This window comes from Piliocolobus tephrosceles, chromosome Y, assembly GCF_002776525.5.
Source record: "Piliocolobus tephrosceles isolate RC106 chromosome Y, ASM277652v3, whole genome shotgun sequence".
NCBI lineage: Eukaryota > Metazoa > Chordata > Mammalia > Primates > Cercopithecidae > Piliocolobus > Piliocolobus tephrosceles.
The window spans coordinates 20,404,314-20,421,811 of NC_045456.1; the positions used below are offsets into that span (position 1 = coordinate 20,404,314).

Genomic DNA, 17,498 nt, shown 5'->3' on the forward strand with positions numbered 1-17,498 from the left:
GGCTAAATTTTCATTACCGGGTAAGAACAGAGCGGCCCCTGGAGATTCTATCCTGCCACCTCAGATTGAGGACCAAGTTCTTTATTTGTATTTATTTATTTGTTTATTTTGAGACGGAGTCTTGCTCTGTCGCCCAGGCTGGAGTGCAGTGGCGCGATCTCGGCTCACCGTAACCTCCACCTCCCGGGTTCAAGCGATTCTCCTGCCTCAGCCTCCCGAGTAGCTGGAATTACAGGCTCACACCACCACGCCCAGCTAATTTTTGTATTTTTAATAGAGACGGGGTTTCACCGTGTTGGTCAGGCTGGTCTCGAACTCCTGACCTCGTGATCTGCCCACCTCGGCCTCTCAAAGTGCTGGGATGACAGGCGTTGAGTCACCTCCCCGAGCTTTCTTAATGAGCCGTGAAAAACCAATGGTTCTAAGAATAAGACCAGGATATATTATTTACATAAATAAGGATTTATGATTTCCATGTTTATTAAAACTTTTTTTCAAAGGCAGCGTTCTATTTAAGTAAAGGATGGAAAAAGCTTTGCACAGGTCAGGGGTGTATGCTGGCTCCTGCTGACTGTAGTTTTGTATCTGCTGGGGCAGGTTGACTTCCCAGGCGGTCTTCTGGCTTTTCTGTCTTTATTCTTTTCTCCAACACAATCGACCTGTTCTCACCCTTTCCACGTGCTCACCTACCCTTATCCTCATCATCTCGTGCAAGAACCCTGCTGAACTGTGGGACTTTTCTTTTCTTTTCTTTTTTTTTTTTTGAGACTGAGTCTCGCTCTGTCGCCCAGGCTGGAGTGCAGTGGCCGGATCTCAGCTCACTGCAAGCTCCGCCTCCCAGGTTTACGCCATTCTCCTGCCTCAGCCTCCCGAGTAGCTGGGACTACAGGCGCCCGCCACCTCGCCCGGCTAGTTTTTTGTATTTTTTAGTAGAGATGGGGTTTCACCGTGTTAGCCAGGATGGTCTCGATCTCCTGACCTCGTGATCTGCCCGTCTTGGCCTCCCGAAGTGCTGGGATTACAGGCTTGAGCCACCGCGCCCGGCCTCTTTTTTTAAGATGGAGTCTTGCTCTGTCTTGCTGTACAAAAAAATTTTGTATTTTTGGTAGAGATGGGGTTTCACCATGTTGGTCAGGCTGGTCTGGAACTCCCGACCTCAGGTGATGCACCCGCCTCGGCCTCCCAAAGTGCTGGGACGACAGGTGTGAGCCACCACGGCCGGCCGAAAAACTAATATTTTTAAAGATCCTTAATTAAGCCACAGAATTGCAAGTAAAGCACCAAGGCATATTCATTAATTTGGTCAGCAGGTTGTTCAACAAATGCAGATTTATTTCCCGCTGATTGACTGATAAGACGGTAGATAAAGTAGATGAAGAATCGATGACCTCTGGGCTGAAGAAGTTCCCAGTTCTAAAGGGAGTCTGCAATTCCTTCTCTCATTTCAAATAAGTGTGGTTTAAACCATTTCACACGGTTGGTTCCTACAGGCGTTCACATTTCAAGGGTTTTATAAACTGCTGAAGTTATTATGGTTTTACGTCCTAGTGTTGGTGGTGACTAAAAATAAGAACTAAATACGTTTAACAGATGTGAGTTTAAAAATAGAATACGACAATCATTTAAAATGGGCCAGGCGCGGTGGCTCACACCTGTAATCCCAACGCTTTGGGAGTCCGAGGTGGGTGGATGACCTGAGATCAGGAGTTCGAGACCAGCTTGGCCAATATGGTGAAACCCTGTCTCTACTAAAAATACAAAAATTAGCTGGGCGTGGTGGCATGCACCTGTAGTCCCAGACACCTGGGAGGCTGAGGCAAGAGAATCGCTTGAACCCAGGAGGTGGAGGTTACAGTGAGCAGAGATTGCAGCACTGCACTCCAGCCTGGGTGACAGAGTGAGACTCCATCTGAAAAAAGAAGACAAAAAATTAAAAATGGCCAGTGACGGCCAGGCGCAGTGGCTCACGCCTGTCATCCCAGCACTTTGGGAGGCTGAGGTGGGCGGATCACAAGGTCAGGAGATCGAGACCATCCTGGCTAACACTGTGAAACCCCGTCTCTACTAAAAATTCAAAAACTAGCCGGGCGAGGTGGCGGGCACCTGTAGTCCCAGCTACTTGGGAGGCTGAGGCAGGAGAATGGTGTGAACCCGGGAGGCGGAGGTTGCAGTGAGCTGAGATCCGGCCACTGCACTCCAGCCTGGGCGACAGAGCAAGACTCCGTCCCAACTCTGTCTTAAAAAGAAAGAAAGAGAGAGAGAGAAAGAAAAGAAAGAGGAAGGAAGGAAGGAAACTGTCTCAAAAAGAAAGGAGAAAAGAGAGAAAGAAGAAAGAAAGAAGAGAGAGAAAGAGAAGGAAGGAAGAAAGGAGGGAAGGAAGAAGGAAGGAAGGAAGGAAACTGTCTCAAAAAGAAAGAAAGGAGAAAAGAAAGAAGAAAGAAGAGAAAGAGAGAAGGAAGGAAGGAAGAAAGGAGGGAAGAAGGGAAGGAGGGAAGGAAGGGAGGGAGGGAGGGAGGGAGAAAGGAAGGAAGGAAGGAAATACATAAGCCACTGCGACCGCAGAACATCATTCACCTTTCATGAGGTGAAGGCAAACACCCGTTCCCTTTGTGTCCAGATTTCAGTTCCCAAGGTCATAGCTCGAAGTCCCTGGAAGGAATTACTTCTCTGTTGAGCCCTTTCCTCAGAAACTTGAGTACAGCCAGGAATGTCAGCTGCAGATTTTCACGTCTCCGGTGAACGGTGTGGAAGGGAAGACATTGTCCACATGGATTCTTTTCGGTGAAGATAAAGATGCTGTCAAAGACGGGTGGAAAATAAGAATAACTTTTAAAGAGAGAAAAGACTTTTGGTGATGCCAGTCTAAACCTTTTTCTTCTAATTCCCTTCCGCAAAACAAAGCACAGATGGGCCCAAAAACCTATTGGGGGAAACAAAGCGCATGGGTATTTTATAGAGAAACCAGCAAATGAAGAGGAGTGCGTACATGGAAAAGATTGAATTTGTTCCTGCTCTTGACAAGCAGGTAGAAATATTGAATAATCGTTAGGATTGTTGACGACTATAATAACGACAAGAACATTCTGAGCACTTACTAAGAACCAAGCCCTGTGTCCAATTCTTGATTTAAAACCATTCATTTGATTTTCCCAGGAAACCAGAAAGTTCATACAGGTTGAGGATCTTTTATCTGAAATGCCATGGACTGGAAGAGTTTCAAACATTTTGTTTTTTCAGATTTTGTTATATTTGTATATTCAATGAGATATCTTGGGATCGGGCTCTTGTCTAAATGCAAAATTCGTTTATGTTTCACATGCATCTTTTTCTTTCTTTCTTTTTTTTTTTTTTTTTTTTTGAGATAGAGTCTTGCTCTGGCACCAGGCTGGAGTGCAGTGGCACGATCTCAGCTCACTGCAACCTCCGCCTCCTAGGTTTAAGGGATTCTCCTACCTCAGCCTCCCAGTAGCTGGGATGACAGGTGCATGCCGCCACACCCGGCTCATTTTTTTGAATTTTTAGTGGAGACAGGGTTTCACCATGTTGGTCAGGCTGGTCTCGAACCCCTGACCTCAAATGATTCACCCGCCTCGGCCTCCCAAAGTGCCAGAATTATAAGCATGAGCCACCACCCCGGCCTCCTAAGCATCTTATACACATGACCAGAAGGTAATTTTATACATTTTAACAATTTTGTGCCTATAACAAAGTTTTGACTGCATTTTGACTGTGACTTTGCACATAAGGTCAAGAGTTCCTTGTCCTTCGTCAACGAACAAAGAGTCCTCCCGACACATACCACCTTAGTATCACTGTAATTTTCCACTTGTGGCACCGCGCTGGTGCTCAAATAGTTTCAGATTTTGGAGCATTTCAGGTTTTGGACTTCCAGATGAGGAACAGTCAACCTATATTATCATTCCTGCATTTCCTAGAAGAGGGAACCAGGGGCCAGGCATGGTGGCTCACGCCTGTCATCCCAGTACTTTGGGAGGCCGCGGTGGGTGGATCACGAGGTCAAGAGATCCAGACCATCCTGGCTAACATGGTGAAACCCCATCTCTAATAAAAATACAAAAATGAGCTAGGCGTGGTGGCAGGCGCCTGTAGTCCCAGCTACTTGGGAAGCTGAGGAAAGAGCATCACTTTTCACTTGAACCTGGGAGGCAGAGCTTGCAGTGAGCCAAGATCATGTCACTGCACTCCAGCATGGGCAACAGAGCAAGACTCCATCTCAAAGAAAAAAAAAGAAGAAAGAAGAAGGAAGAAGGAAGAAGAAAGGAAGGAGGAGGGGGGGGAGGAGGAGGAGGGAGGAGGAGAAGGAGAAAGGAAGAGGAAGAAGAAGGAAGAAGGAAGAAAGAAGAAGAAACTTGAAAGAGTGTGTGAACGGAGTCTTGTTCCTTTCATGACTTTTTAAGATACATGGAAGATTCAAACACAAGGAGTCTCACCTGAGACCCCGATGCCTCCCTGCCATCCATAAGCTCAAGCAATAGAGAAAGACCCTTCTCCCAGTTCTCAGCCTACATCTGCTGAGGGCTGCATAGTGTCTGCTGAGGGCTTGCTCTGTCTCTGCTTGAGAGATGGTGCTTTCTTGGTGTTCTCACATGGCAGAGGGGCAGAAGGAGCCAGCAGAATCTCTCAAGCTCATGCATGAGGGCAGTCATCCTACGTCCTGATGGCCCACGCTTCCTAATACCCATTATCTGGGAGGTTAAGTTCCGAAACGTGAATTTGGCAGAGGCACCATCATCCAGACTATAGCCATGTTCTTGTGCCTGATTCCAAGTCTGGGGCACACGCATCTGACTAATGGGAGCTACATCATAGGCCAGTACCTTAGAAGGCTGCCATTTTTCTTTCTTGGGAGGAACCAGGAGGTTCTTCACCATGCAGGAGTCTTCCAGTGGGATTTCTCCAGACTCAGGCATGCTGTCTCATGCTAGACTGCTAGGACCGGATAAAAAGGAGGATGGCTCACACCGTCACTAACTGGACAGAGGGGAGGGAGTAACCAGGGATGCCCGTTGGGTTTGAAATTTGTTTACGTCTCTACTGCAAAGCAAGGAAAGATGAATCGCAGCACCACCGATGACGAAAGGAGATTCTGGAGGACAGGATCTCATTTTCTGCGGCGCTCCTGCTGCATCCCGATATTTCCACTACACTGTGTTTACCTCACTTCTCTTTAAGGCATTCACACGGCAGAAGCCACTTGTTGTTGCTAGAGATACGTTTATCGAAAAGACAGAACAAACCCGCAACAGGCAAAAGCAAAATTTCCACAGTCTGAAAATCATGATGCTGGTGAGAGGCAGAGAATGCATCGTTTCCACTTCAGATCTGCTTTTCTGATCGTTGCTATGCCAACGATGGTTTCATTGCATGGTTTCAGACACGCTACGGTTGGGATGTTTGTACCCCTCCATACCTCGTGCTGAAACTGGGGACTAATGAGAGGTGTTTGGAGCACAGGAGTGGATTCCTCACACACAGATTAGTGTTCACCCTTGAGAGTGTCTCTCTTCTGAGTTCCCATGAAAGCTGGCTGTTCCAAAGAGTCTGGAAGCTCCCCACGCTCGCTCGCTCTCTCTCTCGCGTCCTGTCTCTACATGTGGTCTCTGCACGCACAGCTCCCCTTCCTCTCTGTGTCCCCCCCCAAATCTCATCTTCTAGCTCCCATAATTCCCATGGGTTGTGGCAGGGATCCAATGGGAGATGCCTGAATTATGGGGGCGGGTCTTTCTCATGTTGTTCTCATGATAATGGATGGGTCTCAAGAGATCTGCTGCCATCCACGTAAAACGTGACTTGCTCCTCCTTGCCTTCCACCATGATTGTGAGGCTTCCCTGGACATGTGCACCTGTAAGTCCCAAACAACCTCAGTCTCAGGTATGGCTTTATCAGCAGTGTGAAAACAGACGAATACACTCTCTGTCTCAGTGGAAGCAGCCCGAGGCGCTTACCAGATGCAAATGTCCAGTCTTGAACTTTCCAGCCACCAGAATCATGAGCCAAATAAACCTCTTTTCTTTATAAATGATCCAGCCTCAGGGATTCCTTCACAGCAACACAAAACAGACGCAGCCAGAGGGTATGTATGGAGCAAGTGACTTAGGTCACAGTGACATGGGGCTCCTAGTAACTGGGGATTTACCACACACACCTGAGTGGAGGTAATGGTTGGAGATTAGCCTGAACACCCAGGTCTGTCCTGTCAGGATAAAACCTCCCCTCCTGGAAGCTCAGTCTTGATGGAAATGACAGGCGATGTGTCCCAGAGACTGGATGCACCTGAAAATGGCCTGGGGGTTAACATTAGCCTGTGCTTTGTGGTGAGATCCACGCAAGCTGGAGTCAGGGCTTACCTGGTATATGACTCCTGCCTGACCTTGCAGACGAGGCTGATCTCTGATCTCCGACTTTCCCTTTGCGAGGATTCAATCCGGTATGTATAGTTCAAGAAGCATCAGCTGTTCTAATGATAAAAGGGAATGATAATATGGACATTGCTATCATTTCTACCGCAGATGGTTTCTTCTGCAAAGTCAGAGGTGATATGTCTACGTTGGAAGATATGGGAGCCAGAAATGGTGGGATTCTTACACTAACCCAATTGAACACTCTCAGGAAAGTGCATCAGACATGTTTACTGCTGCCTCTGCAGGTTGTGAGTTCTCAAACAACGCTACCTGATGCTCTTCCTTGAACACACTCTTTCTTAGAAACTCCTTGCATATAGGCCAGGTGCGGTGGCTCACACCTGTCATCCCAGCACTTTGGAAGGCTGAGGTGGGTGGATCATCTGAGGTCAGGAGTTTGAGACCAGCCTGGCCAATATGGTAAAACCCCATCTCTACTAAAAATGCAAAAATTGGCCAGGTGTGGTGATGGGCGCCTGTAGTCTCAGCTACTCAGGAGGCTGAGGCAAGAGAATCCCTTGAATCTGGAAGGCGGAGGTTGCAGTGAGCCAAGATTGCACCACTGCACTCCAGCCTGGGTGACAGAGCGAGATTCTGTCTCAAACAACAACAACATCAAAGAAACAAAACCTCTTTGTGGCTGGGCGCGGTGGCTCAAGCCTGTCATCCCAGCACTTTGGGAGGCCGAGACGGGTGGATCACGAGGTCAGGAGATCGAGACCATCCTGGCTAACACGGTGAAACCCCGTCTCTACTAAAAAAAAAATACAAAAACTAGCCGGGCGAGGTGGCGGCGCCTGTAGTCCCAGCTACTCGGGAGGCTGAGGCAGAAGAATGGCGGGAACCCGGGAGGCGGAGCTTGCAGTGAGCGGAGATCCGGCACCGCACTCCAGCCTGGGCCACAGAGTGAGACTCCGTCTCAAAAACAAACAAAAAAAAACACCTCTTTGCACACAAGCCTGTGATGGAAGGCAGACCCCGTGGGCAACCATCATCTCTTCCCCAACAGCAGGCTGAAAGCTGGCACTTTGATGGCAAGGAGAGAACTCCACTTATCACATTGTCCAAAAAGGCTCCCACTGAAGTCCAAGTAAGGCTGGCTATAGGAAGCGCTATATCTGCTGTAGGAAGTTATCTATTGGGCTGAAACAACATCAGTACATGATCCTACAGTTCTGGAGGTCAGAACTGCAACAGTCAGCCTCCCTGGGCTAAAATCACGGTGTCAGCAGGGCAGTGTGTCTTCCGGAGGCTCTAGGGAGAAGCTGATCCTTTGCGTTTTTGCAGCTTTCAGAGCTGTATTCCTTTCATTTCTTGGCCTGTCGCCCGTTCCTCCGTCTTCAAAGCCAGCCACATCGGACCTCGTTTTCGTCCTGACATCGTGTACTCTCTTGCTAGTCCAGTCTCTCTCTGCCTCCTCCTTAGAGAGATGCTGATGATGACATTGAGGATCCACGTCAATCACCCAATATCATCCTCCCATCTCAAGATCATTAACTGAACTGCATCTTTAAAGTCCGTTACCACATAATGTAACCCTATTCCTGTTTTAGTGTTGTTGTTTGTTTATGTTTGTTTTTGAGATGAAGTCTTGCTCTGTCGCCCAGGCTGGAGTGCAGTGGCGTGATTTCGGCTCACCGCAACCTCCACTTTCTGGGTTCAAGTGATTCTCCTGCCTTGGCACCCTGAGTAGCCAGGATTATAGGCTCGCACCACCACAGCCAGATAATTTTCTTTTTTCTTTTTTTTTTGAGACAGAATCTTGCTCTGTCGCCCAGGCTGGAGTGCAGTGGCACAATCTTGGATCACTGCAAACTCTGCCTCCTGAGTTCAGGCCATTCTCCCTACCTCAGCCTCCCGAGTAGCTGGGACTACAGGTGCCCGCCACCATGCCCGGCTAATTTTTTTTTTTTTTTTCTTTTTCGTAGAGACATGGTTTCACTGTGTTAGCCAGGATGGTCTCGATCTCCTGACTTTGTGATCCACCTGCCTTGGCTTCCCAAAGTGCTGGGATTACAGACATGAGCCACCGCGCCCGGCCAATTTCTATATTTTTAGTAGAGACGGGGTGTCGCCATGTGGGCCAGGCTGGTCTTGAACTCCTGACCTCAGGTGATCTGCCCACCTCAGCCTCATTACAGGCTATCCATGGGTTTTAAGGATAAGGACCGTATGTGACTGGGGGCTGTAATTCAGCCTGCCACAGCATTATTTTGTGGACGTACTCTCGGTACTATTCCAAGAAGGCAGCATGAGAAATTGCATAGCCACCTTCCATCAGGGAGCGGACAGGCAGAGCCCAGCCCGGGGCATCCTACTGGCAGGGGAGCTGTTGTGTTCATTTCTGACAGATCAACATGAGTGACACAGCTTCCCCTGCACACACCGAGGGGGGCATGCTTAAGCATGTCATTAGAAGACCCGGGAGATCACAACGCCAGCTTAGCTAAATGGGATTTCGGCAACGCGAGTCTGGTGCCAACAAGATGGGTATTATTTAAGATTTTTAATCCAGCAGGAGAAACAAAGAGAACTGGGAAGGAGGAATACAGTGCTGAAGAACATCTGCTCTTAAGCAATTTCATTTAAAGGAGAAAGAAACGGAGGCTCAAACCGAAAATGAATATTGACAATGACGTTTTTTCGTTCTTGTTTTGAGACGTAGTCTCGCACTGTTGCCCAGGCTGGAGTGCAATGGCACCATCTCGGTTCACTGCAACCTCCGCTTCTCCTGCCTCAACCTCCTGAGTAGCTGGGACTAGAGGCGCCTGCCATACACTCAGCTAATTTTTGTATTTTTAGTAGAGACGGGATTTCACCATGTTGGCCAGGCTGGTCTCGAACTCCCAACCTCGTGATCTGCCTGCCTCAGCCTCCCAAAGTGCTGGGATGACAGGTGTGAGCCACTGCGCCCGGCCCTGACGATGATGTTTCAATAGGCAGAAAAGTAAGGGTGGTTTTGGCAAAGCAGAAAGCATTAAAAGGCAGTGGGCTCAGTGTGTACAGCTTTGACTATAAAGGGGAAAAGTCACGGGGAAACGCTGGTTTATTTACAGTATGAATAAAACATTTTAAACTGGTGAATTGATTAAACGTATCAGCAAAAGACTAAAGAAAGACATATTCTGGAAGCATTTGCAAGGGTTGGGTAAGTCACGTGGTCACGGAGCAGGGTTTAAAGCACCTGTTCCTTGGAGACCTCTGACCTCAGTATATCTTGAGGGATTTTCCAGGATGGGGTCTAGGGAAGTACAGGAAGGATCCAAACATCATTTGGCTTTAAAAAAATCATTAGGAAGAATTCAAAATATACAAACAATAGTCAAAGAGTAAAAACAAACCCTCATGGAAAAAAAGAAAAAAAAATTGTCTCTCTTTGAAGATGATCTAATTGTCTTGATAGAAATCTCAAATAATCTGGAAAAAAACTTTCTAGAACTAATAAATGAGCTCAATAAGTTCACAGGATACAAGATACATGTATAAAAATCTATTGTATTTCTATACAGTGATAATGAACAAGGGGAAACCAAAATACAAAATATAATAGTATTTTAGGCCAGGTGTGGTGGCTCACGCCTGTCATCCCAGCACTTTGGGAGGCCGAGGTGAGTGGATCATCTGAGTTCAGCAGTTTGAGATCAGCCTGGCCAACATGGTGAAATCCAGTCTCTACAGAAAATACAAAAAAATTACCTGGGCGAGGTGGCAGGTGCTTGTAGTCCCAGCTACTCGGGAGGCTAAGGCAGGAGAATCACTTGAACCCGGGAGGCGGAGGTTGCAGAGAGCCGAGATCGTGTCATTGTATTCCAGCCTGGGCTGCAGAGCGAGACTCTGTCTCAAAGAAAAAACAAACTATTTTAAATTGCTCCAAAGAGAATGAGATACTTATATATAAATCTCACCAAGCATATGTAGTTCTGTATGATAAAAATTATAAAAATTCTCATGAAAAACATGAAAGAAGACCCAAATAAAGGAAAGGCATACTACGTTCATGGAGCACATTCACTACAGTAAAGATGTCCGTTCTCAATAAACTGATTTACAAAGTTAACAAAATTCAGGCTGGATGCAGTGGCTCACGCCTGCAATCCCAGCACTTTGGGAGGCTGAGGCAGGCAGATCACCTGAGGTCAGGAGTTTGATTGAGACCAGCCTGGCCAACACGACGAAACCACGTCTCTAATAAAAATACAAAAATTACCTGGGTGTGGTGGCAGGCGCCTGTAATTCCAGCTACTTGGGAGGCTGAGGCAGAAATAATTGCTTGAACTGAGGAGGTGGAGGTTGCAGTGAGCTAAGATTGCGCCACTAAACTCCAGCCTGGGCGACAGAGCGAGAATCCATCTCAAGAAACAAACAAAATTCATATAAAAATCCAAGCATTTTAAAAATATACCTAGAAATTTTTAAAAAATATACATAGAAAAGATTATTGCAACATGTATAAAGCAATGGAAAAGCGAGTTGAAACCATTTTGAGAAAGAATTAAGTGACAGAGATCACACACGTTTTGGGCTTATTATATTGCTGTGATAAAATGGGGAGAGTATGGCATGGAACAAAGATAAGACACATAAATAAATGGAACAGCACAGAGAACGCAGAAACAGATACCTGGAATTATGTCTAATTTTTGACCATGGAGCAAAAGTAATTGAATGGAGGAGGAATATCCATTTCACTGAAATTTCTGGAGCAAGGAGACACAGCAACATCAAAAAATGAATCGCAACCTCAACCTGCTAGCTTTGATACAAATTAACTCAAAATAAATCATGGACTTCCATGTAAATCACAAAACCATTGCGTGCTGTGGCTTCTATAATCTCAAAAAAAAAAAATGATGAATTGCATTTAACGATGGTATCTTCTACAGGAGGCCAAGGGACTATGATGATTCCTTTTTTTTCTTTTCTTTTCTTTTTTTTTTGAGATGGAGTCTCGCTCTGTCGCCCAGGCTGGAGTGCAGTGGTGTGATCTCGGCTCACTGCAACCTCCACCTCCTGGATTCAAACGATTCTCCTGCCTCAGCCTCCCGAGTATCTGGCACTACAGTCACCCATCACCATGCCTGGCTAATTTTTTTTTTTTTTTTTTTTGTATTTTTAGTAGAGACGGGGTTTCACTGTATTGGCCAGGCTGGTCTTGAACTCCTGACTTTGTGATCCACCCACCTTGGCCTCCCAAAGTGTTGGGATGACAGGCGTGAGCCACCGCACCCAGCCAACAAGTCTTTTCTTCATGGTCAAAATCAAAGTCTAAATTGCAAAATTCAGATAAAGCAATTTTACAGCTTATAAGGTGCCTACATAGGCCTGATGTTTTCCAGTCAGGGAGGAAAAGTCACACACAAAAAAGAAATACTCTGAAGAAAGTGAAAAGACAAGCCACAGAATGTGAGAAACTGGTGGAAAGACAATGTATCTCGTAAAGGACTTGTGGCCAACATTTAGGAAGCATAGTTACAAGTCATATGAAGATTGCATCTGACCCAACAAAAATTAGGAAATAGAATTGAAAGGACTTGTCACTAAGTAAGATGCATAAGTAGCAAAATAAGCCTATGAAGAGGGTCTGTGTTACTTGGGGGTTCTGGAATGCAGAAAGCAAGACAGAGTTACAAACGCAAAGGCGGGACATGGTGGCTCACGCCTGCAATCCCAGCACTTACGGAGGCTGAAGTGGGTGGATCACCTGAGGTCAGGAGTTTGAGACCAGCCTGGCTAACATGGTGAAACCCTGTCTCTACTAGATATACAAAAATTAGCTGGGCATAGTGGCACGTGCCAGTAATCCCAGCTACCTGGGAGTCTGAGGAAGGAGAACCACTTGAACCCAGGAAGCAGAGGCTGCAGTCAGCCAAGATTGCACCGTCGCACTCCAGCCTGGATAACAAGAGCAAAACTCCGTCTCAAAAAGAAAGAAAGAAAGAAAGGAAGATTTCTGGCCAGGCGCAGTGGCTCACACCTTTAATCCCAGCACTTTGGGAGGCCAAGACGAGTGGATCACCTGAGGCCAGGAGTTCAAGACCAGCCTGGCCAACATAGTGAAATCCCGTCTCTACTAAAATTACAAAAAAATTAGCTGGGCGTGGTAGTGCATGCCTATAATCTCAGCTACCTGGGAGGCTGAGGCAGGAGAATCGCTTGAACCCAGGAGAGAGAGACTGCAATAAGCCAAGATCACACCACTGCACTCCAGCCTAGGAGACAAAGCGAGACGCCATCTCAATAAATTTTAACATAAAATACAAAACGTCTATAATATCATCATTTTAAAAAGTTAAACAATCTCAGTCGGGTGCGGTGGCTCACACCTGTAATCACAGCACTTTGGGAGGCCAAGGCAGGCGGATCACAAGGTCAGGAGATCAAGACCATCCTGGCTAACATGGTGAAATCCCATCTCTACTAAAAAAATAAAAAAAAAATACTAGCCAGGCGTGGTGGCGGGCATCTGTAGTCCCAGCTACTCGGAAGGCTGAGGCAGCAGAATGGCGTGATCCCAGGAAGCGGAGCTTGCAGTGAGCTGAGATCGTGCCACTGCACTCCAGCCTGGGTGACAGAGCGAGACTCCATCTCAAAAAAAAAAAAAAGTTAATCTCTAAAAAAGAAGTTGTAATTTTCTATATGTATACCTGTAGAAATATATATATTTCTTATGTGTCTGTGTATATATAAAATATATATTTTTATAATAAAATATATCTATATTATATAAGCATTATATATGTAATATAATATAAATATATTTAATACATGTATCATATTTAATATAAATATATATTATATATATTTTATTATATAAATATATATTTAATATATAATACATATGTAATATATAATATAAATATATGTAATATAATATATGTATATAATACGTAAGTATACAATACATATGTAATATAAGTATATAATATGTACATAATATACATATTTTATAGTTAATATATGCATAACATAATGTGTTAAACATATATTTTATATATATTTGTAATATTTATATATAATATACACACAGCAAATACGTATTTTTATATTTTATATTATGAATATAAAATAGGTATAATATATTTTGTATTTTATATTACATATATATATGCTATGCCAACTCTAACGGGTACCTTCTTTAATCACGTTTTTTGGTCCTGTTCTGTGGTTCCGTCTGGACTTGGAGCTGCCCTTTCAAAAAGCCACAGTCGCTGTGTTCAGTCTGGTGAATGTCACCTCCTGACTAAATTCTCAACAGGAAGGGATGAAACTCAGGGACGTGTACCTGGGTCACCGGGAGAACCAGCAATGAGGACCGCCTGTGGCTGGTTGCCTTTGTCACCTGCGCGTATAGATATGCACACATAGCATGTACATTGCTCAAAACCCAGGTTTTTGGACATCCGTGTAACTGACCTGCTGGCTGGCATATGGTGAGGGCTGCCAGCCGGAACACACCAGGGGAAGGATAAAGAGAGTCAGCAGAGCAAGGAGCTATTTCAGTCCTGGTTCACGGGCCACCGCCACGTGGCTCCATTTTAATGAGTCACACGCCTCAGCCTCCCAGATGCTGGGTTCACCTCCAACATCACACTCTTCAAGGAGACGTTTAGCAGACATTATCTGAGGGCTCCGTGCCGGGTAGACCTTGGTCACTGAGCAGGGATGGTGTTCTCTCAGGGAAGGACAGATGCAGAAGGCAGGGGAAGGACCTAAATCCCAGGGGAATCAGCCACTAAGAATTCAGCATCTGGCCGAGATGCTCAACCAAATTGTTCTTGTTGAGCGTCTCTCTTGAATCAGTGGACGGTTACTGGAACTGGAAGGAAAGGGAAGACAGCCAGAAGCTATGGTGTATGTGTGTGTGGCTGAGCAGGGAAAGGACAGAGGTGGAGAGAAGGAGGGGGAGAAGAAGGAAAAGGAGAAGGAGGAAGAGGAGAAGGAGTATCAAATGGTACAATTTCTAAAATCCAATCTGAGCAAGGCTGGCCCTTCTCCAAAGGAAATTGCCCAGTACGCAGTAACAAGTAAAATAAAAGAAAGGACAGTCTTTAGGAGACAAACCTAATAGATCAGATTTTTTTCTTTAGGAAGCTGAGTTTCTATTGGATACAGTTTCATCTTTATAGCTCACTGATGATGAAAAAGCTTATGGAATAATATGATAATTACCAAACAACAAAATCACTAAACAGTTGTAGACTTTTACGGCACAATAAATGACAAAACCAGAAACCAAAAACCAAAAAAAAAACAAAAGAGGGGAATATTTAAAACTTAGTTACGTTTCCTCCGAGGCACGGCTTTTATACGAAGTTAGGATCTGAATGGCACCGGCCAGACTGTTTTGTTACAAGCACTGCAGGCACATTCTTCACTGGGTGGAAGGAAAAGCTGAGCACCAAATACTTCCTTTGAAGTCTTTGAAAGCTTTCTCCGTGATGAGATTAAACTTGCAAAAGCTCTCTCGCTGTGGGGAGACAACGACGACAGCTCCAATGACAGGGCTTCTGCAGCCACGCTGTTGTGGTTCTCTGAAACAAGGAAGAGAGGCGTGCATACATTAGTCCAAGGATATGTCCCAGCCAGTAATTAGCCACGGCTTGCACTGAAACGCAGGGAGTCGAGAGCTTGTGTCATAGAATATACAATTTCCTCATGATGCCCCACAAAAGCTATCTCCATTCAGATGGTTCCTACGTGGTTGTGCCAATCATAACAAGAACCAAGATCTACAAACAAAAGAAAGAGAGAAGAAAGAAAAAGGAAAGAAAGGAAGACAGGAAGAAAGGGAGACAGAGAGAGACAGGGAGAGGGAGGAAGGAAGGAGACAGGGAAGCAGGGAGGGAAGGAAGAATGACAGAAGGAAGAAGGAAGGGAGGGAGGGAGGCAGGGAGGAAGGAGAAAGGAAGGAAGAAAGGAAGAAAGAAAGAAGAAAGGAAGAAAGCAAGGAAGGAAGGAGAAAGGAAGGAAGGAAAGAAGGAAAGAAAGGAAGGAAGGAAAGAAGGAAGGAAGGAAGGAAAGAAGGAAGGAAGGAAAGAAGGAAGGAAGGAAGGAAAGAAGGAAGGAAGGAAAGAAGGAAGGAAGGAAGGAAGGAAGGTAGGAAGGAAGGAAGGAGGAAGTCCTTCTTCTTGTGAATAAATGCCGTATCCCAGATATTCCCTTTGTTGGCCAACTCCATGGTTAGTTTATCTAAAAAATTAATGGGAATGAAGTAATCAACATAATTGGTCTTGTCTCCTATGTGATATGCCCATGTTTTAACTATTTTTATGTGTCTGTGTGTGTGAGACGGACTCTTACTCTGTTGCCCAGGCTGGAGTGCAGTGGCGCGATCTCAGCTCACTGTAACCCCTGCCTCCTGGGTTCAACCGATTCCCCTGCCTCAGCCTCCCAAGTAGCTGCGACTACAAGTGCCCACCACCACGCCTGGCTAATTTTTTTGTATTTTAGTAGAGATGGGGTTTCACTGTGTTAGCCAGGATGGTCTCGATCTCCTGACCTCGTGATCCACCCACCTCGGCCTCCCAAAGTGCTGAAATTACAGGTGCGCGCCACCGCGCCCAGCCAGTTTAACTATTTTAAAAAATAATTTGAAGGCTATCTCCTGGCAGAATTTCCTCTTGCTCTGTGGACGTCAGATTTTGTTCTTTTCATATCTTCAACTGATTAGGTGAGGCCCACCCACATTACGGAGAGACGGTCGTCTTGACTCAAAGTCACTGATTTAAATATCAACCCCATCCAAAAACACATTCACAGAAACATCCAGAATAATGTTTGCCCACACATCTGGGCACAGTGACCCAGACAAGGAGACACATAAAATTAACCATCACAAATATTATTACTTAAATGAAATGCTTAAAAAGAAAAGGAGGAAACATAAGGCAAGGGATTAGAAGCAAACAGGGGGCATATTCATGAAAGCAGCTGGGCAGAGAAGGGGCTGATATAAATGGGACACAACATCAGAGCAAACTCGTGGAAGACAGGGGAGTCTGGCATGCTTGTGGGCCAAGACTAAGAGCTTAAGAGAAGTCTGTTGAATGTTTTCCTCTCCTGTCAATCTGAAATCAGTGACTGCTGGGGTTTGAAGGCAGAAATCCCATACAAATACCTAGAAGTCCACTGTTGTGCCAAGTTTTACCTCTGCTTTGGGGACACTGCCTTCAGAATAGTCTAGCTTGTCCTTACAACTCTGGTTCAAGCATAGATCATTGATCCAAGCTAGTATGAAATATCAACGTGTGTGCACATAGGCATGTGTGTTACCAGGAAATAACCCAGTAGGAATGACAGCACCACAGCCATAACGTAGACTAAAATGTAGACCTCACAGTGTTATCAGGATCAGCTTTTTTCAAGAGACCATGGGCTTCATTCATTCAAAATGCACAGTTGCATGGTAGACCATTACCTTGCCTGCTCATTTATTTCTATATACTTAGCTTCTCACACTGAAGATATGCACACTAAACATTGGTCAAACAAAAATGAGTGGATAAATGACTAACCAATTTGTTTCATCCTCCCTACAAGACAAGCACTGGTCATTTTACATGGTGCCCAAAACTGACTCTAGTGTGTGCTTTTAAACCCTATTTAATAAGACCAACCAGGCCAGGCGCTGTGGTTCACGCCTGTCATCCCAGTACTCTGGGAGGCCAGGGCAAGCAGATCACCTGAGGTTGGGAGTTTGAGACCCGCCTGACCAACATGGAGAAACCCTGTCTCTACTAAAAATACAAAATCAGCTGGGTGTCGTGGTGCATGCCTGTAGGAGAAACGGTTGGACCCAGGAGGCGGAGGTTGCAGTGAGCTGAGATGGCGCCATTGCACGTAAGCCTGGGCAACAAGAGCAAAACTCCGCCTCCAAAAAATAAATAAATAAATAAAAATAAGACCAATCAAAGGAGATCTTGTATGAATGGTCCAAAACTAAAGTGTGCATGATTTTATTTTCCAAGTCAAATGGGCCTCAGAGCTTAGCAGAAAGTATCATCATTATCACCATCATCATCATTGTCATCATCATCATCACCATCCTCACCATCATCATCATCCTCACCATCATC

At 45.4% G+C, this 17,498-nt stretch overlaps 2 long non-coding RNA genes across 3 annotated transcripts; both read right to left on the bottom strand.

The window, feature by feature from the left end:
- Positions 1 to 290: 290 nt before the first annotated feature.
- LOC113223882 lies at positions 291 to 10,175 on the bottom strand. Of its 2 annotated transcripts, XR_003308921.1 has the most exons (4): positions 10,120 to 10,175; positions 6,370 to 6,479; positions 2,575 to 2,796; positions 291 to 421 (listed from the first exon to the last, which is right to left on the bottom strand). It is a non-coding gene; the product is annotated as an uncharacterized LOC113223882 (long non-coding RNA). The 2 variants fall into 2 exon arrangements; XR_003308920.1 differs by lacking the exon at positions 291 to 421 and having other exon boundaries at positions 2,472 to 2,796.
- Positions 10,176 to 12,952: 2,777 nt separating this feature from the next.
- LOC113223883 lies at positions 12,953 to 14,949 on the bottom strand. Its single transcript, XR_003308922.1, has 3 exons — positions 14,706 to 14,949; positions 13,554 to 14,239; positions 12,953 to 13,008 (listed from the first exon to the last, which is right to left on the bottom strand). It is a non-coding gene; the product is annotated as an uncharacterized LOC113223883 (long non-coding RNA).
- Positions 14,950 to 17,498: the final 2,549 nt, after the last annotated feature.